We start from the raw sequence: 19,364 nt of genomic DNA on the forward strand, positions 1-19,364 counted from the left end.
GGAATGAACTCAAGGATATTCACATCTCTGTTAAATGCTCGGAAATGCTATCATCCATTTTCCTTAATGACTTTGACTAAAGCAAAAGAGATTAAATGACAGTATTATTCCTGGTGTCCATCAAACATTCCAGTTTCTGTGATGGCCTCAGGATGCAGAGGCCCTCAAAAGAATTCGTATAAAAGCAAAATACTGCAGATGCTGGAAATGTGAAATAAAAGCAGAAAATCCTGGATAAACAGAGCAGATCTGGCAGCATTTGTATGGGAGAGAGAGAAAGAGTTAACGTTTGGAGTCCATATGACTTCTATAGAATAAAACAGTTCTGTAGACGGGTCATGCATTAACTCCATTTCTCTCTCCACAGATGCTGCCAGGCCTGCTGGGTTTATCCAGAATTTTCTGGTTTTATCCTGAAAAGGTACTGTCAGACTCCACATGCTCCAACTCCAGGGACCGCCTAAATGCGGACAAGACCATGAAAGCGATACTGTTTAAACGCAAACTGCATAGTCATAGGATTTTCCTGGTGTGATTTTAAATTCTAAGGAGAAAGAATTTCTGCTGCCTCACCAATTTACTTTTTCTCCCACCGCAGGAACATATCCATCAGTGAGCTGACCCAGTGCCTTTCCCTGGACTTGGCATGTCATTGCAAAGTTATATCTTCTATTCAGGTAAGTTCCAGAGCCTGTCCTAATTTCCACCTACTTTGCAAAGTGATGTTATTCCCCAGCATTTTAAATACAGTGATCCAAACGTGAGAGGCGCACTTCAGGATTGAGTTGCGTCGCCTAAAGTTGGTGATTGTCATTTTTGGAATTCGCGAGCACATCTATAAATTCAGATTAAAGTTCTCATGAGTCGGGCCACTTTGTATGGTGAGGATCAGACACTGCTGCTCAGCAATGGAGGTTGGGCAATTGCAAAAGTCAGATGGTTTTGTGCAGTTATCAACAATAAAACTGCGGTCAGCCCACACGTTAAGAGTGTGTTTTTGAGGGCAGCACGGTGGCGCCGAGGTCCCAGGTTCGATCCCGGCTCTGGGTCACTGTCCGTGTGAAGTTTGCACATTCTCCCCGTGTTTGCGTGGGTTTCACCCCCACAACCCAATGATGTGCAGGCTCGGTGGATTGAACACGCTAAATTGCTCCTTAATTGTAAAAAATTAATTGGGTACTCTAAATTTAAAGAAAAAAAATGTGTGTATTTGGTCCGCAAATGTGATTTGGAGGCTAGTTCGGTTGGTTAGTCTATAACACGAATAGCGCCAAGACTGTGAGACTGAAGCTTATTCAGATCATATATACTTAATTTTTATGCTGGTGTGGTTCAATGAAGATGGAGGTAGGGTGTGGGGAAAGGAAGGAAGCTTGTGTGGAGTACCAATGTGGGCGTGGACTGGATGACTTGTTCTTATACTGGTGATTCTAGGAGCACGAGGGAAGCGAGGCAGTGTAGAAAACAACCAGAAGACTGGCCCCTGATGTCAAGGATTGGGTCATGAACTAAGAGTCTTAAAAGGAGGTAACTGAGAGAGAGACTTTGTGTCCACTCTCTTGGATGCTTTTATAATAACTACAAGTTAGACTGAGTCTGAGGTGAAATCTATAAAGGGTAAAGGAAGCAATTTAGGACAATGAGTTGTCTGTAAATTACCAGACACTTCGACCAGTTTGTTATTAAAATATTTTACCTAGGTAGCCTTATTTATGAGATGAACAAAGGACAAAAACAGGTTCACGGTTTAACCCAATTTTATTCACAATTCTCAGATTATTTTACTGTAACTCTTTTTTTTGGGGGGGTAATACAGTCTTCAATATCACTCACGCAAAATAAGATTCAGATTCACAGCTGAGCTTAGTGAAGAAGGCTGGCCAGGCTACGATCACTTGATGTGGATATCTCCTCTGGGCTCAGAGCCTAGGGTCCCTTCTTCTTGCGATGGTTGTGCCGAGGGTCACCCAGGTTATCGCTGATGGTCTGCTCCGATGTTCCTTCCTCTAATACCGGATCTGCTTGTACTGAATGATAGGTATACGCCCACACCTGGCCTGAGTTCTATTGTCCCATCCAGACTTAAACTCGTTAATGGAAATAAACAGGATTCTCCTGTTCAGCCAGGGTGATTCAATCAAGATCCATTGTCCTCTGAAACACTCTCTTGTCTGACCAGATATTAGCCCAGTATGGAGTCTGATGGCCTCTTTGTTTATCGCTCACCCTGCTACAAAGTTGATCACTCTGTCTGAAAGTTAATTACATGTTCATAGCATGGTCTTTTTTCCTTTTGTGTAGGATGATGTAACTAATTGGAGGAGCTAGATTACCAGGCATTTTGCATAAAAGCAGTTTAGTTTCAGTTCTGGAGATTGTTCAGTGTTCATGAAAGACAAACTATGAAGACAGTTTCTGATGATTTCAGCTAGAGATCCTGCATTGTTCTCACAGCATTCAGGTCAATCTCTTACAACAGTTTCAAAGGAGATCTCTGTACCTGGGTCTACTAACTGTATTTAAAAGTGGATTGAGATCTGAGATGTTTCTGTTTGAGTGGAAATAAAGATAGCAGTTAAGAGTTATTGTGTCACTGTATTGATTAGCATTGTTTAAGGGGTAATTATGAGCTATTTTTTCTTGTGTGATGTTAAAGATATTCTAATACTGTGTTAGTAATAAAGTTTGTTTTAATATACCAGATCCCTATTTTGGGCAAAATCATTCCTTTCCTCACAGTCTTACAAAATTAAAATAAAATATTAGAGATTCAGTCCAGTATCCTAGCCACTGTTGGGGTCTGGTCCGAGATTGTAATAGATGGTTCGCTCAAAGTTTTCAAGATACTGTTTATGACTGGTCCTCAGTCAAGGTCTTTCAATTTGCTATGATTCCAGACAAGATACCCTAAATTGATATGCTCCCAGGTAGGAGGGCTCAACTGGCTCCCCTTCTTTATTAAACCTCCTCGGTTGGGTGCAACAAGGTTAATTTAAAAAGGATCTCGTCCCTCGTGGATACCTTACCCAGTCCAAATGTGTTTATGTTTTAGAAGATGTTTATTTGATCAGGCTTTCTTGAGTTAAAGAAAGAGTGAGTTTATTAGTTACTAAAAAGCAAGGAAAGAAATAATAAAGTGCGACGCATACACCAAAGATTAGAAATGAGAAGTGAGACCAAAAATCAAAGCTAAAAAAATGTACAAATCAATCTTTGACTTGTCTGTGAGGAGTCGCTGATGAATAATTGCCGTCATTAAGTTGGGTGATTCCAGTAGCGCCGACTTGGGCAGTTGGTTTGGGGATTCTTGGTTCTGCAAATTAACTGAAAGGAGTTGACCTGTTTCTTTTTCGACTGTGGCTTTGCTGACTTGTGACTCGCTTCCAGCAATCGGAGAGAGATAGAGACTTTTATACCGGCACAAGGATGCCTCATGGATGTTCTTCAGCTGTGTCCTTCACAGCACACACTATCACAGTAGAACTAGAACACCGAGACCATGGTTGCAGGTGGATTTTATACCCGTTTCTTGTGTATTCCTGGAAAGGGAAAAAACACAAACATATATTTCACCCAGACTGCTTTCTTTTAACTCACATCATGTCCAAGGTTGGGATGTAACTCACAGGAGATGGTGTCTGCTGAGATGGTAATCAACCTCCATTATCTCTACAGGAGATTATAGTTAAGTTTTTGCTTTGCACCTTTTCCTTTGACGTGTCTGTCTGAAAAAGGTGCAACATTCCATTCTCTCTGCACAATTGTCCAATTGTAATCCATAGCAGTATTTTTCAGCAAGTGGTTACTTCGCAGTCTCAGCCAGATTTTGCTTATACATCCTTTTGCAAAAAAACATGGGTGGGATTCTCCACTCCCGCACCAAAGTGGCCGCGCCGTCGTGAACGCCGTCGAGGTCCACGACGGCGCGAAACGGCCCCGATCCTGACTGATTCAGGCCCTGACAATGGGCTAGGATCGGGGCCGCGTCATCTACACGCGCCAGGCCTTGTCGCCCGCGTAAAGGCGGCGCCGTATAGATGACGCGGCCGGCGCCGCATAACTGGCGTCATCCGCGCATGCGCGGGTTGGCCGGCGCCAACCCGCGCATGCGTGGTTGCCGTCCTCTCTAAGTCCGCCCCGCAAGAAGATGGCGGACGGATCTTGCGGGCCGCGGAAGGAAGGAGGTCCTCCTTCAGCGAGGACGGCCCGACGATCGGTGGGCACCGATCGCGGGCCACCCCACATTTGAGGTACCCCCCGGTGCAGGATCCCCGCAGGCCGCCCCCCCCCCGCCCCAGCGTTCACGCACCGTTCACGACGGCAGCGACCAGGGCGTCATTCTCCGACCCCCCGCCGGGTCGGAGAATGGCCGTAGGCCGCCGTGAATCCCGCCCCCGCCGAAGTCTCCGGTACCGGAGATTGGGCGGGAGCGGGAATCGGGCCGCGCCGGGTGGCGGGACCCCCCGCTGGATTCTCCGGCCCGGATAGGCCGAAGTCCCGCCCAGAAATTGCCTGTCCCGCCGGCGTAAATCAAACCTGGTATTTACCAGCGGGACGAGGCGGCGTGGGCGGGCTCCGGGGTCCTGGGGGGGGGGGGGATGCGGGGCGATCTGACCCCGGGGGGGTGCCCCCACGGTGGCCTGGCCCGCGATCGGGGCCCACCGATCCGCGGGCGGGCCTGTGCCGTGGGGGCACTCTTTCCCTTCCGCCTCCGCCACGGCCTCCACCATGGCGGAGGCGGAAGAGACTCGCCCCACTGCGCATGCGCGGGAAACTGACAGCGGCCGCTGACGCTCCCGCGCATGCGCCGGGAAACTGTCAGCGGCCGCTGACGCTCCCGCGCATGCGCCGCATTTCCGCGCCAGCTGGCGGGGCAACAAACGCCATTTCCGCCAGCTGGCGGGGTGGAAACCCCTCCGGCGTCGGCCTAGCCCCTCAATGTTGGGGCTAGGCCGCCAAAGATGCGGAGCATTCCGCACCTTTGGGCCGCCGCGATGCCCGTCTGATTGGCGCCGTGTTTGGCGCCAGTTGGCGGACATCGCGCCGTTGGGGGAGAATTTCGCCCCAGGTGTGGACGGCGCCAGGGGGAACCCGCCCGTTTTGGCCTGGCCGCTCAGCCCATCCGTGCCTGAGAATAGCGGGGGTGCCGGAGAATCGCCATTTTGGGTGTCTCCGACGATTCTCCGGCCTGCGGCCCGCGGAACTCGACCGGGCCGTTCCCGCTGCTTGGGAGAATCGCGGGAGGGCGTCGGACCGGCGTTCTGGGAAATTTTGGCGGCCCAGGCGATTCTCCCAACCGGCGCGGGAGTGGAGAATCGCGCCATATATCTTAAAAGTTTAATATGGCTGGAAGCAGGTTCGGGGCTGTGACCTGTTGTCATGACAATATTAGAGGGAAGCGAAAAAGTAGATTAAGATAAAATGTTCCCACTAGTTGGGACATTTCAGGGGCAAAATCTTAAAAACTAGGATCAAACTTTTCAGGAATATATTTAGGAAAAGCTTTCTCACGCAGAATGAAGGTGGTAGATGTTTGGAACTCTGTTCTGTAACAACACTTGATGCTAGATCAATTGTTAATTGTAAAACTGAGATGGACAGGTGTTTGTTAGCCAAAGGTATGAAGGGTATGATGCAAAGGCGGGTTTACAGAGTGAGATCACAGATAAACTATAATATGAAAGGCAGAGCAGGCTCAAGAAGCTAAGTGGCCTCCTCTTGTTCCTATGTTCCTAGTTAACATTATGGCCTTTGTCTGTGGTCCTAAGATGGGTCAAATCAGTTTCCTTATTTATCTTTTGATGTTTATGGACCAATCAGCAACCTGTATACCTTTTAAAACCACAGTTTGGCTGCAGTTCAGTGTGGACTGCAATTAGCTCGATTCAGTGAAACCAGTCTTGCATTATTTGGTTTCAGAGTGCACAAGAGTTATGGGGAGGCAGTGGGGTAGTGGCATTGTCACTGGCCTAATAATCCAGAGATCCAGGGTAATGATCTGGGGACCCAGATTCGAATCCCACCAGGGCAGGTGGTGGTGGAATTTGAATTCAATAAGAAAATCTGGAACTAAAAGTCTATTGATAGCCATGAAACCTGTGTCGATTGTCATAAAAACCCATCTGGTTCACTAATGTCCATTAGGGAAGGAAATCTGCTGTCCTTACCTGGTCTGGCCTACATGTGATTCCAAACCCATCGCAATGTGGTTGATTCTTACATGCCCTCAGGAATGGGCCTCGCCAGCAATGCCCACATCCCATGAACAAATAAAAGGACTATCACCTCACCCTGAGTTATATTGTCGCATTCACATTGAAGAGGAAAGTTCCTTGAATTGACAGGGAAGTGGCAGCATAATTACAATCAAGGTGACATGTTTTCACAGTATTGTGTGTTCAGTTTGGAATTTCATGATTGAGGTGTCCAGATGTTTTGTGCGGTAGTGAAAATCTTTATTTACAACTATCCATATGTTAGAGCCTCCTACCAAATGCCTATAAGAAGTATTGTATCTCATGTGTGTTCTAAGATAAGTTAATATTTGGGAGATTAAATTTCTGTTCAATGTCAACTTCAAAATTTTGACGACCCCAATCAGCGTTCTATAATTTTAGTCTGAGTTTTGCTATCTTCTTTGACCCTATATTACCATAGGTTTTTGCACTTCTTATTAATTATATTAAGTCATTCCAGAAGTTTTATTTTGTTTTTATAATTCATTCAGACTTCTTTGAGCATTTTTAACTTTATTCAGCAAAACATCAACACCGGGAATAGATTGCCCATTTGGAACTTAATGTAATTAAGTTAAGGTTTTATAAAAAGCAAATTATTGCGGATTCTGGAATCTGAAACCAAAAGATAAAATGCTGGAAAATCTCAGCAGGTCTGGCAGCATCTGTAGGGAGAGAAAAGAGCTAACGTTTCGAGTCCAGATGGCGGTTTGACAAAGGGTCACCTGGACTCGAAACGTCAGCTCTTTTCTCTTCCTACAGATGCCAGACCTGCTGAGATTTTCCAGCATTTTATCTTTAAGTTAAGGTTTTGCCCTCTCAACTGATTAGTCAATTGTAAATATTATAGCAAATGGAATAAATAAGCTGTGTGTCTGATGGAAAGAGCTGACATAATCTTTGTTCATGTGTTCTCATGGACTGAGAGATTGGTAAATGTCAGCTGCAAACCAATTTTTTTTGCAGTCACTTTGTGGATAATTCTATTACTTTATTGACAAAGCTGCATAATAAATTCTTTTAAGTCTGTTGAAGTTATATGAAAGTAATATGAGGCATGTGTGCAAAGGCCATTCTGTGTCCTACAGTTTTTAATGTACGCCTTGTGCTTAATAGCTGCTTGTTTTCCGTTTGGTTTTTCACATGGCTCATTGGTCTCTTCAAAAGGCTAAGTTATTAAGATCTTATGGGGTGTTTTACTGATATTAAAGCTATTCGTAAATGATTATTCATTTGTGGAACAGTATGTTAGTGAGGGAAAGCGTCACAAACAATAGCGCTCATATTAAAAACATGAAATACAGACGTGGGAATGAAGATCTTGACAGTTTCCGACTCGCGTATATTAACCCATGTAGTAACCATTAAATTACATTGCATTATGAACACTTTTTGTTTGCTACTGTACTGGATGGAGGCCAATTATTCAATGCACATTGTAGGATGGAGGCCAACTAGTTGTGTAGGATGGTAATGTACATAATTTATCAATAGTACAAAATTGTAAAGAGGAAATTTAAGACTTTGTTTGAAAGCTGTCATATCCGGCATTTCACGTTCTTACATGAGTTTAGTTATTTTCCTTTGAACACATACTTATTTCGACAACTCAATAAGTTTGTATTGACTGGGGAACCTGAGCCTCTGCTTACAGCACCCGAGAGCAGGGTTATCCAAATTGAAGCCAAAGTCTTTGGCAATTCAGTCCTCCTGAGGCCAAAAAGGTTATTGTCAAGTGTATCGCTTTTCAAAAATGTTTCGCGTAGTTTCTCTTTTCGCTGATACAAAAGAAAAATATTGCCGATGCTGGAAATATGAAACAAAAGCAGAAAATGCTGGACATGCTCAGCAGGTCTGGCAGCAACTACAGCGAGAGGGACAGAGTTTACGTTAAGGAAACATTTAGGGGCCCAGGTATTCCATTCAAGCTTTCTTTCGAAGCCACACTTCCAGTTCCAACCCATTCCAGGGTTCTGATGAAAGATCATCGACCTGAAGTGTCAGCCCTTTCTCTCGCCATAGATGCCGCTGGACCTGCTGTGTATTTCCAGCATTTTCTGTTTTTAACCTCTCTCCGCTTCAACGGGCAGGCTTTTCTTGCCCTTCCCACTGGCGGAATCGTCCAGTCCCACCAAAGTCGGCCCCCGTCACGGGGTCCTTGGTGGCAGGATGGGTGAGCCATGCAAAAATGCCGTAGACTTTGGCGGGACTGGGAGATCCCGCTAGCGGCCAATTGTGAGCTGCCTCCTCCAATGCCATAGCCACTAATTTATGGAGATTGCAGTTCTCCTCATTCCCAAACTTTGCACTTAACAACTGAAAGAAGCTTTGTTTGCTTTGAGTTTCAGCTCTCCTTGGAACCAACATTAAGTGGCGGAGGTGTTCAGGAAGTTACTTAAACCCAGTTTCAAAAAACGAATCTTGGGAGAGATGACGTTATCGTCTGCAGCAGTTTTTCCTAGTGTAAAATTGGCCAGCCTCTTAGTATTTTATTCTTCCTTCTGGATCATTCTTTTACTTTGCTGATAAAGCTGCATTGTAAAATCATTCAAATCTGTTCAGATTATCTGTCTGTAATATGAGGTGCATGTACATTGCAAAGGAGACTATGTCCTACAGTTTTCAATGTGTACCTTGTGTTTAATAGCTGCCTGATTTCTGTTTGGTTTTTCATATGGTATTTTGAAGAGGCTAATAAGCTGGGGTATTAATACCAGAAAACAATGTCAAAAAATCTTTAAGATGATGGGCAGGATTCTCCGACCCCCCCGCCGGGTCGGAGAATCGCCGGGGGGGGGGGGGGGGGGGGGGGGCGACGTGAATCCCGCCCCCTCCGGCCGCCGAATTCTCCGGCACCGATAATTTGGCAGGGGCGGGAATCGCACCGCCCCCCCCCCCCCCCCGGCGGGCCCCCCCCCGGCGATTCTCCGGCCCGCGATGGGCCGAAGTCTCGCTGCTGTCATGCCAGTCCCTTACCGGTGGGACGGGCGGCACGGGCTAAGTCCTTGGGGGGGGGGGGGGGGCGATCTGGCCCGGGGGGGTGCCCCCATGGTGGCCTGGCCCGCGATCGGGGTCCACCGATCCACAGGCGGGCCTGTGCCGTGGGGGCACTCTTTTCCCTCCGCCTCGGCCGTAGCCTCCGCGATGGCTGATGTGGAAGTGATTTCCCCCCCCGCCTGCGCATGCGCGGGGATGACGTCAGCAGCCGCTGATGCCCCGCGCATGCGCAGACTTCCGCCGGCTGGCTGAGTCCCTTCGGCCCGGGCTGGCGCGGCGCCAAAGGCCTTTCCCGCCAGCCGGCGGCGCGCCAACCACTCCTGCGCGGGCCTAGCCCCTCAAGGTGAGGGCTTGGCCCCTAAAGATGCGGAGAAATCTGCACCTTTGGGGCGGCCCGACGCCGGAGTGGTTCCGGCCGGGGCCCCCCGCCCCGCTGGGTAGGGGAGAATCCCGGCCGATATGTTTTTCCCCCCAACTGTCCATATATTTGCTCTGGAAATTTGTTTTTCACTCAGATAGAAAATTAGACAAATGATGGAGCTGTTAAAATATACTGGAAAATCCATGAGAATACTTCTGATGGAAATCATTTAAAACCGTGTGAAACATTGTGGTAAAGTGACACAGGTTTCCATTTAATTGGGAAGGACATAAATGCACTTTCCGCAGTCTACACAGCCTTATTTTGTTTTAAATCTATTTTTGGAAATAAGTTCTACTCGCTGAAACCTTTGGACCCCTCGTACAAGGCAGTTGATAGCTTTGGAATATTTGACAATTATCCATTTCTGGAGCAGATTAAAGACTGGGGATCTTTTTTAAATGTCACAGATTTTCTTGAGGGCTTGTATCATTATTGATGCATCGGCATCAACTGAGTTCCATAAAGGGGAGCGAAAGAGGACATTATGAACTCGGTCACTTAAACAAATAATTATTCCACTCCATTTTTTTTTTGCTTGAGTAGTTCTGCCATTGGGTGGTACTCGAAAACCATTTGGGCACAGTAGCTTTACTCCACCTTGTGGTATTATCATAACTGTTGGAACTGCAAGGGTTAATGAAGTGTCGAGAGTAGCCACTAGAGGGAGCTACAGTTACAACTTTATAAGGCAGTGATGCTAAGCCTTGTGGGAGAGTGTGTGCAAGAGTTAGCTAGTGAGAGTCAGAAATACAGATAGCGTAAGTGAGTGGAGATCAGTTTAAACCAGTAGTGAGGTTAGCTATAGATAAGTGTAGTTTAGAGGTTATTAATCAACTGTGTATTCTTTAGGAGTACGTGTCGAATCCAAGTTAGTAGTGTTAATAAATTTATAGCTTTGTTTAAGTTAAAGTAATTTTGTGGTCTTGGTGATCACTGTGCTAACCATCCTGAAATAAGCAACAAAGAACACCACACACCTCATGACAAGATTTTTGTGCTAGGCAGTGAGGTGTACTTTGTAGGTCGCCAGTCTTGCTCATGTGGGAACATTTTGACTAATGTTGTGAGAAATACATTTTTAAAATGTCCCAAAGCACATCATTGTCAATGATGTACTTTTGAAGCATAGTCCCTGTTGCAGTGTGGGAAATACGGCAGTTAATTTGAACTCAGAAAGCTCTCACAGACAGCAGTGTGATAATGGCCAGATAATCTGTGCCCTGTGAGGAATAAGGAACATAGGAGCATGACTAGGCCATTCAGCCCCTCGAGCCTGCACTGCTGTTCAATGAGTCATGGCTAGCTCCAAAAACCTGTCTTTGGCCCATACCCCTGAATACCTTCGCTTAACAAATAATTATCAATCTCAGATTTAAAATTACCACGCAGTGTTAATATAAGCCTACTTGTGACAATACTGATTATTATTTTATTATCAGTTGCCATTTGCAGATGAGAGTTTCAAACCTCTACAACCCCTTGTGTGAAGGAGAGGAATAGCTATTGACCTGGCTGAGATAACACCACTGCCCTTCTTCAAAATTTTGTCATGGGAACCTTTATGTCTACCTTAGAAAGTGGAGAGGACCTTGGTTTAGTAGCTTGTCCAAAAAACTGTACCTCCAACAGAGCAACACTCCCTCAGAACTGCACTTCCAATAGTGCAACACTCCCTCAGCGCTGCACCTCCAACAGAGCAACACTCCCTCAAAGCTGCACCTCCAACAGAGCAACACTATCTCAGAACTGCACCTCCAACAGAGCGACGCTCCCTCAGAACTGCACCTCCAATAGAGCAACACTCCCTCAGAACTGCACCTCCAACACAGCAACACTCCTTCAGAGCTGCACTTCCGACAAAGCAACACTCCCTCAGAACTGCAGCTCCAACACAGCAACACTCCCTCAGAACTGCACCTCCAACAAAGCAGCACTCCTTCAGAACCACACCTCCGACAGAGCAACACTCCCTCAGAACCGCACCAAAGTGTCAGCACCAAAGTGCTTATCTTTGGCGTAAGTTTTGAGACCGCAGCCTTGTGACTGAAAGACAGAAGTGCTACCAACTGTGCCACAGCTAACGTAAGAGGGCATTTTCACTTAATTTCACTAGTGTTCAGGGAGACTGCATTATTGTTGAAAGCGCCTTGGTTTCTGTTACTTTGGAAAGTGCCTGTTAATGCTCGTAAAAAAGATCAAGAATGTGAGGGCACAGATTTAAAGTGATTTGCAAAAGAAACATATGTGATACAAGAAAAAACATTTTCACACAAAGTATGGTTGGGTTCTGGAATGTGCTGCTTGGAATGTGGTGGAGGCAGGTTCAATACAGGCATTCAAGGGGGCATTTGACGATTATTCTGAAGAGTAGCATGTGCAGGGGTATGGGGTAAAAGGCTGGGGAATGACACAAAGTCGTTTGGACAGCGGGTGACGATGATGAACCGAATGGCCTCCTGCATTGTAACAATTCTGTGGTTCTGTACGGATAGATTTTCCTTTAGATATGGCAGATTTTAAAACATTCCTCAAATATCATACGTGTCCACTTCAAGTTCAAAGAAACAATTGCTATTGCCAGAATTGTCCGAAATGCCACTCCCCTTTTCAAAACATTTATGCTCACTCTGAATTTTGAGAATTCCTGTCTTCCCCAAAGTAATGACAGTAGTTTGGTTGGAGCTGGAAATCCTTGTAAGGATATAATCCTTGCAAACCCCCAGGGAAACTTTCTTTGTGACTGTCTAACAGTACAACCCCTGTACACAACAACACGAGGGACAGGAGGAGAAGGTATCACAGAACCTCAATGGTGCAGATTTTTCGACAACTTTACAGTTTACAGGATACTCAATTGCAATCATTAAAGGAACTATGATTTTATATAAATAAATAAATCATTATTGGGATAAAATGTTTTATACAGTTCCCTTCTACAGAGAGGTATGGATATTTTACTGGGACTGTGCTGAATGCAACTGCTGCATTGTTCCGAAGTGTATTTTAGACATGCACATTCTCCCCGTGTCTGCGTGGGTCTCACCCTCACAACCCAAAGATGTGCAGGATAGGTGGATTGGCCACGCTAAATTACGCCTTAATTGGAAAAAATGAATTGGTATTCTGAATTTTTCAAAAGAGATAAAGAAGAAGAATAGTATATTTTAGACTCCCATTGTGGACGCTGATCTTTGCAGCTCATTGCAATGAGTTGGATAAAAATCTGTCTTAAGAATTGATGAGGGGGGAGGACAGCAGGATGGACGAGTGGTTAGCACCGCTGTCTCAGGGCAGTGAGGACCCGGGTTCGATCCCGGCTCTGGGTCACTGTCTGTGTGGAGTTTGCACATTCTCCCCATGTCTGCGTGGGTCTCATCCCCCACAATCCAAAGGTGTGCAGGGTTGGTAGATTGGCCACGCTAAATTGCCCCTAATTGGAAAACAATTTTTAATAATTAAAAAAATTTGATGAGGGTGTAATGGCTTTGCCAAGGTCAGTCGACTAACAATAACTCCCTTTGTTGTAGCAAGGAAAAGGGCTACTGCTGTGATGTACAATACTTGTGTCCCAGCCTGGGGATCTATGGAGATGCCGGTATGGGACGGAACCGCAGGTTTTAGACTCCAGCCATGCATCTTCTATTGGATGGGCCTTTGCCAGCAAATTGGGGAATTCATACTCCCAAGAATCCCACTGGGAGATCAAGTGACGATCCCCTGTGTCCTTTGTGGTCATCATAACATCACCTCCCCGCCCTCTTATGTCCACTTGCCCCTCAGTACTCTTATGGTGAGGAGGTTTCTTCCTCCTCTTCAGGATCGGCCTGAGGTCCGTCGAGGCTGGAACGGGATGACGATGGTCACCTCCAGATGGAGCGCTGAAGAGTTACTGATGTGCATTCCTCCTGGGTGTCTGCTACAGCCGGAACACCTGGTTCCTCTGCTTCCATCTGGGAGCCTGATTCCTCGTTATCAGGGTGGACAGACACGGGATGGTAGCCCGGCACTGGCCACGTCACCTCTGTGGCCAGTGGTGAGGAGTGTATGGGGACAGACCCCCTGCCTCTGTACATGCAAAACAACAAGAGCAACAGAACCCCCCCCCCCCCCCAACTAACACCCAATAACTCAAAGAATAGCTCCCTATTCCTAACTCCCCGCCCCCCCACCCCCTCCCCCTAGCAGCTGACGGTAATCAACTATTTAAAGTGTAGAATAAACAGACCCGATCTCTTGTGGAACCCCCTCCATCGCCCCCTTCATGGTAAACCCAACCTTCTCCAAATACAGAAACTCCTTACAAATGCAGAAACTGGATCTCACAGAATCATAATTTTTGATTCTTTTGTCAGGTATGAGAATAGGCTTAATCCTACACGAAGCCGCAGTCCCATTAACAGTTCTGCTGGGGCATGAGGAATGGTCCTTTTTGCAAATAGAAACCGTGCCAACGTGGTGTCCGTGGACTCTGCCTGTTGCTTTTTCTTGCCGATTTAAATGGTCTGCACCACCTGTTCTGCCAGTACATTAGATGACGGGTGATAAGGTGATGTTCCAATGTATCTGATGCCATTGGTTTGCATGAAGCTTTGGAACTCACCACTGGTGAAGGCTGTGCCATTGTCCGAAGCCAGGACCTCCGATACACCATGCATGCAAAAACATTGTGCAGTATCTCAATCGTAGCATGGGAGGTGGTGGAGCCCATGCGATGTACCTCCAACCATTTGGAGTGTGCAGCCACCAGAATCAGGAAAGTAGAACCCAGAAAAGGTTTGGAAAAGTCCACATGCACGCATACCCATGGCCTGCCTGGCCACTCCGTGAGTGTAGGTAGGCCAAAGGAGGGAGTTTCTGGTGTTCCTGGTATGGATCTCACTGCTTCACCAAGTCCGTGATGTCTGAGTCGGGCCCGGGCCACCAGATGTAGCTCCTGGCGAGCATTTTCATTTCAGAGACACCAAGGTGGCCGGTATGCTGCTCCAGTACAATTGGGTGTTGCCCAGGATTGGGGACGACTGCCTGGGAGCCCCAAAGAATGATACCGTCCTTTACACTAAGCTCATCTTTCTTGGTCAGATAAGGTTTCATGCTGTCGGAGGGTTATCCTTTGACTTGCCGTTCAGGATCACGGACTTCAATTTTGACAGCATTGAATTCTTTTGTGTCCAGGTTTTCATCTGTTTTACAGACACTGGTAATGTCTCTGATTTTTTTTAAGAGACAAGGGGGCAATGGGAGATACTCGTAAGCTGGCAAGTAACAGGGCCCAACACTACATCTGGGCGAAGGCAATATGAGAGATTGCATCATCCTCAAAGTCTCAATAATGGCTTGTGGTCAGTCATTATGTCGAAACACCTGCCATAGACACACTGGTGAAATTTCTTTACACCAAACACAACTGCCAAATCCTCCTCCTCGATTTCGGAGTACCTCCGCTTTGCATCTGAGGGAGTCCTGGATGCCTAGGCAATGGGTCTTTCTGTTCCATCTTTCCACAGGTGTGAGAGCACCACCCCAGCACCACAGGTGTGAGAGTACCACCCCAGCACCACAGGTGTGAGAGTACCACCCCAGCACCACAGGTGTGAGAGTACCACCCCAGCACCACAGGTGTGAGAGTACCACCCCAGCACCACAGGTGTGAGAGTACCACCCCAGCACCACAGGTGTGAGAGTACCACCCCAGCACCACAGGTGTGAGAGTACCACCCCAGCACCACAGGTGTGAGTGTACCATCCCAGCACCACAGGTGTGAGTGTACCACCCCAGCACCACAGGTGTGAGAGTACCACCCCAGCACCACAGGTGTGAGAGTACCACCCCAGCACAATAGGTTCAAGCATCACGTCAAGACGAGTTCCTTTTTGGCGTCCAAATGGGCCAATAAGTTGGACGACAGCAGCTGCCGTTTTACTTTTTCGAAGGCCTCCACCTGTGGCGCCTCCCAAGACCATTTCTGGTACTTTCACAGAAGTACGTGTAACGGGGACAGCAAGGAGGCCAAATTTGGGATAGACGTCCCATAATGATTGACTAACCCGAGGGAGGATTTAAATTCCCTGGTGTTTCTTGGAGTTGACGCTTCCTGAACTGCCCTGAACTCGTCCCCCACTTGATGCAACAGGTTTGTGTCCACCTGGTAGCCCCAATAGGTCACTTTGTTCGCTGGAAAACACTATTCTCCCATTTGAGATGTACTCCTGCTTTCGAAAATCACCACAAAACCCCATCTAGGTTTCTTGTTCTGAGGTCCCTGTGATCAGAACGTAATTCAAGTACACCGCCACTTTGGATAACCCTTGGAGTATGATCTGATGGAATATGGCGCACACATCCGAGACCCTGTAGGGTGAGTGAGTCTCCTCATATCAGCCCTTATGCATGTTCATTGTGACGTATTTGCGGGAAGAACTCATCTAATTCGAGGTGAAGAGAGATGTAACTCACATCTAGCTTAGTGAACGTCTGGTCACCTGCTTGTTTGGCATATAGGCCTTCTATTCGCAGCATGGGGTACTTATCCAATTTGGAAACCCAATTAAGCATAAGCTTATAATCCCCGCAAAGGCAGACCGATTTGTCTGGTTTAAGGACGGGGACGACTGGCGGCGCTCACTCTGCGAATTGCTCAGTTCTTATTATACCTGGACTTTCCAGGCGCCCAAGCTCGCTCCAACAGGGAATATGAAATTTGTTTTTTTCTGAAATATTTAGGTATAGCATCAGGGTCAATGTAGATTTTGGCTCTGACTCTTCTTATTTTCCCAAGGCCCTCTTGGAAGACTTCAGGGTACTTTGTACAGTCCTCCAACGCCCAGTCTGAAAATCTCGAGCCAATCCAGCCTGATCCGCTGGAACCAATCTCTCCCCATAAGACTTGGACCCTGTCCTCGCACAATGATGAGTGGAAGCCGGGCTGACTGCAGCCTATAGGTCACTGGGGTTGTTGTAGTACCCTGAATCCACAAAGGTTCCCCTGTGTAGGTGGCTAATCTGGCTCTAATGCCTTCCAAACTGAAATACTGGATACCAGTTTGGAGGCAATCTAATGTCATCTCTCCAATAATGGAGGCAGCAGTCCCCTTGTCCCCCTGCATCTCCAGTAGATGACCATTTACTAGCAGTTTTATTATTATTGGAGCGACCTTGGCCGTGAAGGTGCGGTTTAATTGCATTGCCTCTCATCTGGGAGTGAGCATACCTGATTGGTATGAGCCTGCGCTGGCCTTGCCGTCTTCCTTCAGTAGCACGCATATTACCAATTCCTAGAGTTTTTCCTTGATTGTGCCCTTTTACGGTGATGGTCGATCGATACAGATGTCTTCAATTGAGGATGGAACGCTTATACACAAAGGTTCCTGCCCCCCCCCCCAATTAGAGGATATTACTGTCCCTTGTAGATCCTGAACCCCTTTTTCTGCATTCTCCAGGGATAGAGCTATCCAAATCATTTTTTTGAGATCCAGATTGGGCTCTTGTCAGTAACTTTCTTTGAGTGGTGACAATGTTTATTCCGCACACCAATCTGTCTCGCAACATCTCGGTCAGGGATAGGTCTAATTCACATCGTCCTGCCAGTTTCCGCAACTCGGTTAAAAATTGAGTGACGGGTTCACCCGGGGTTCTCCGCTCCATATTAAAGTGATATCTCTGGAGGATGATAAGGGGTTTCGAGTCATACTGATTTTGAACTAGGTCTACGAGCTTGTCAAACGCTTTCAAGTGAGTGGTATCGTGGTAGGTCAGGCTTTTTATTTCACTGAATGTCGGGAACACACACGCTGTCAGCAGAATCACTTTCTGCTTCTCATCTTCCACAATGTTATTATCCTGGAAGAAGTAACACTCTGTATATTGGGCCAAGTCTTCTCCATTAATATCAGGTTTTTTTGTAAGGGCCACGAAGAATCCAGCACGAGTTTTAAGGATACAAAGTAATAACATTTATTTACTATAACAATATATACATAACAGTAGCAGTAACTTCCCTTGCTACCTTCTCCTTCCTGCTGGTTCCTGGACTGGCCAGCTTATTTATACTAGGAGTTTCTCCGCCCCCCTCATTGGGGAAGTTCATACTCCCACAGGATTGTGGGATAGTCATTAGTCCCCAGCCAATCGTAAGTAGGCAGGTTATAACATCCCCCCCCCCCCAAAGTCCAAGGAATCCACCGAAGACCCTGGCGAAGGAAGGCGTCGGACTCGTTTGGCCGCAGGCCGGACGCCATTTGCACGCGGCGCTGGATGAGGCGGCGTGTAACGAGACGGAGACCGGCGCTTCCGTGATGAACGGCGCGGTTGTACATCCACGGCCCGTGGACCCGAGGATTCCCCCTCTGATGCATCCTGTGTCTCCATCTCGGAGTCAGAGTCTGCTGCCTCCATCATGTCAGCGTCTCTATCTCCATTTGGTCCCGTAACGACCTGCGCAGGCTTCGAGTGAGGCACCAGTGGAAGATTTTGAGAACTACCTTCCCTTGTCTCTGATCTTTGCGGCTGTTGAAATGAGCTCCGGGGGCGGGGAATCTTTTGAGGGGATGATCTTCTGGACCGGACGTGGTCTACATGTTTTCGCTGGAGACGACCCTGGGCTTGCACTTGGTAAGATATAGGGCCCGTATGGCGAAAGATTACACCAGGAACCCATTGGGCACCACCAGCAAAATTCCGCACGAATACTGGGTCACCGGGTGCAAACTGCGAATCGGACGATGCCGAGACAATCCCTGTCCCTGCCGTTCTTGTTTGCGGCGTACTTTTGCGCCAATGTCCGGGAAAACCATACTAAGGCGGGTGCGGAGTCTCCGGCCCATTAGGAATTCTGCGGGAGTCACTGCATGGGGGGTGGTCCTGTACGTAAACAAAAAGCGAGCCAGTCTCGTGTCCATTGATCCGGAAGACTGCTTCTTTAGGCCTCTTTTGAATGTCTGCACTGCACGCTCTGCCAACCCATTTGAAGCCGGGTGGTAAGGGGCAGTGCGGATATGGCGGATGCCGTTCATCTTTGTAAACCTAGCAAACTCCTCACTCGTGAATGGAGTGCCATTATCCGTGACCAGCACCTCGGGGAGGCCATGCGTACTAACCGATAAACGCATCTTTTCAATTGTTGCGCAGGACGTTGTCCCCTGCATCTTATGCACCTCCAGCCATTTGGACTGGGCGTCAATTAGTAGAAGGAACATGGATCCCTGAAAAGGGCCTGCGAAATCTGCATGCAAGCGTGCCCAAGGCCGCCCTGGCCATTTCCAGTGATGTAGGGGCGCGGCCGGAGGAAGCTTCTGATGCTCCTGGCAAATGGAGCAGTTTTGGGCCACCTTCTCAATGTCAGTGTCGAGGCCTGGCCACCAGACATAACTCCGGGCCAACATTTTCATTTTGGTCACACCTGGGTGCCCATTGTGCAAGTCTGATAATATCAGCTCCTGGCCTTTTTCCGGGACAATCACACGCGTCCCCCACAAGAGGATGCTGTCTTCCACGCTGAACTCTGACAGCTTGGAGGAAAATGCCCGCAACTCGCCTGGGAGCTGTCTATGTTGCCCACCATACATGACTATGTGCCGAACCTTTGACAGGACTGGCTCCGTCTGGGTCCACTCACGGATCTGTGATGCCGTGACAGGCAAGGTGTCCATAAAATTTAGGGTTGCAACCACCTCACCGGTCGTGGGGGTCGACATGGGGCCGGTCGATAAAG

The 19,364-nt window shown here is 47.5% G+C and overlaps 1 protein-coding gene across 1 annotated transcript in view; it reads left to right on the forward strand.

Annotated features, from left to right (window-relative positions):
- LOC140387320 (probable phospholipid-transporting ATPase IM) overlaps positions 1–19,364 on the forward strand; it is a 277,940-nt gene that overhangs the window by 13,822 nt on the left and 244,754 nt on the right. Inside the window, exon 2 of the mRNA XM_072470248.1 lies at positions 599–677. The gene's annotated coding sequence lies outside the window, so the exon portion shown is untranslated. The remainder of the gene's footprint in view (positions 1–598; positions 678–19,364) is intronic.

The sequence above is a fragment of the Scyliorhinus torazame genome, chromosome 12 (assembly GCF_047496885.1).
Source record: "Scyliorhinus torazame isolate Kashiwa2021f chromosome 12, sScyTor2.1, whole genome shotgun sequence".
Classification (NCBI taxonomy): Eukaryota; Metazoa; Chordata; class Chondrichthyes; order Carcharhiniformes; family Scyliorhinidae; genus Scyliorhinus; species Scyliorhinus torazame.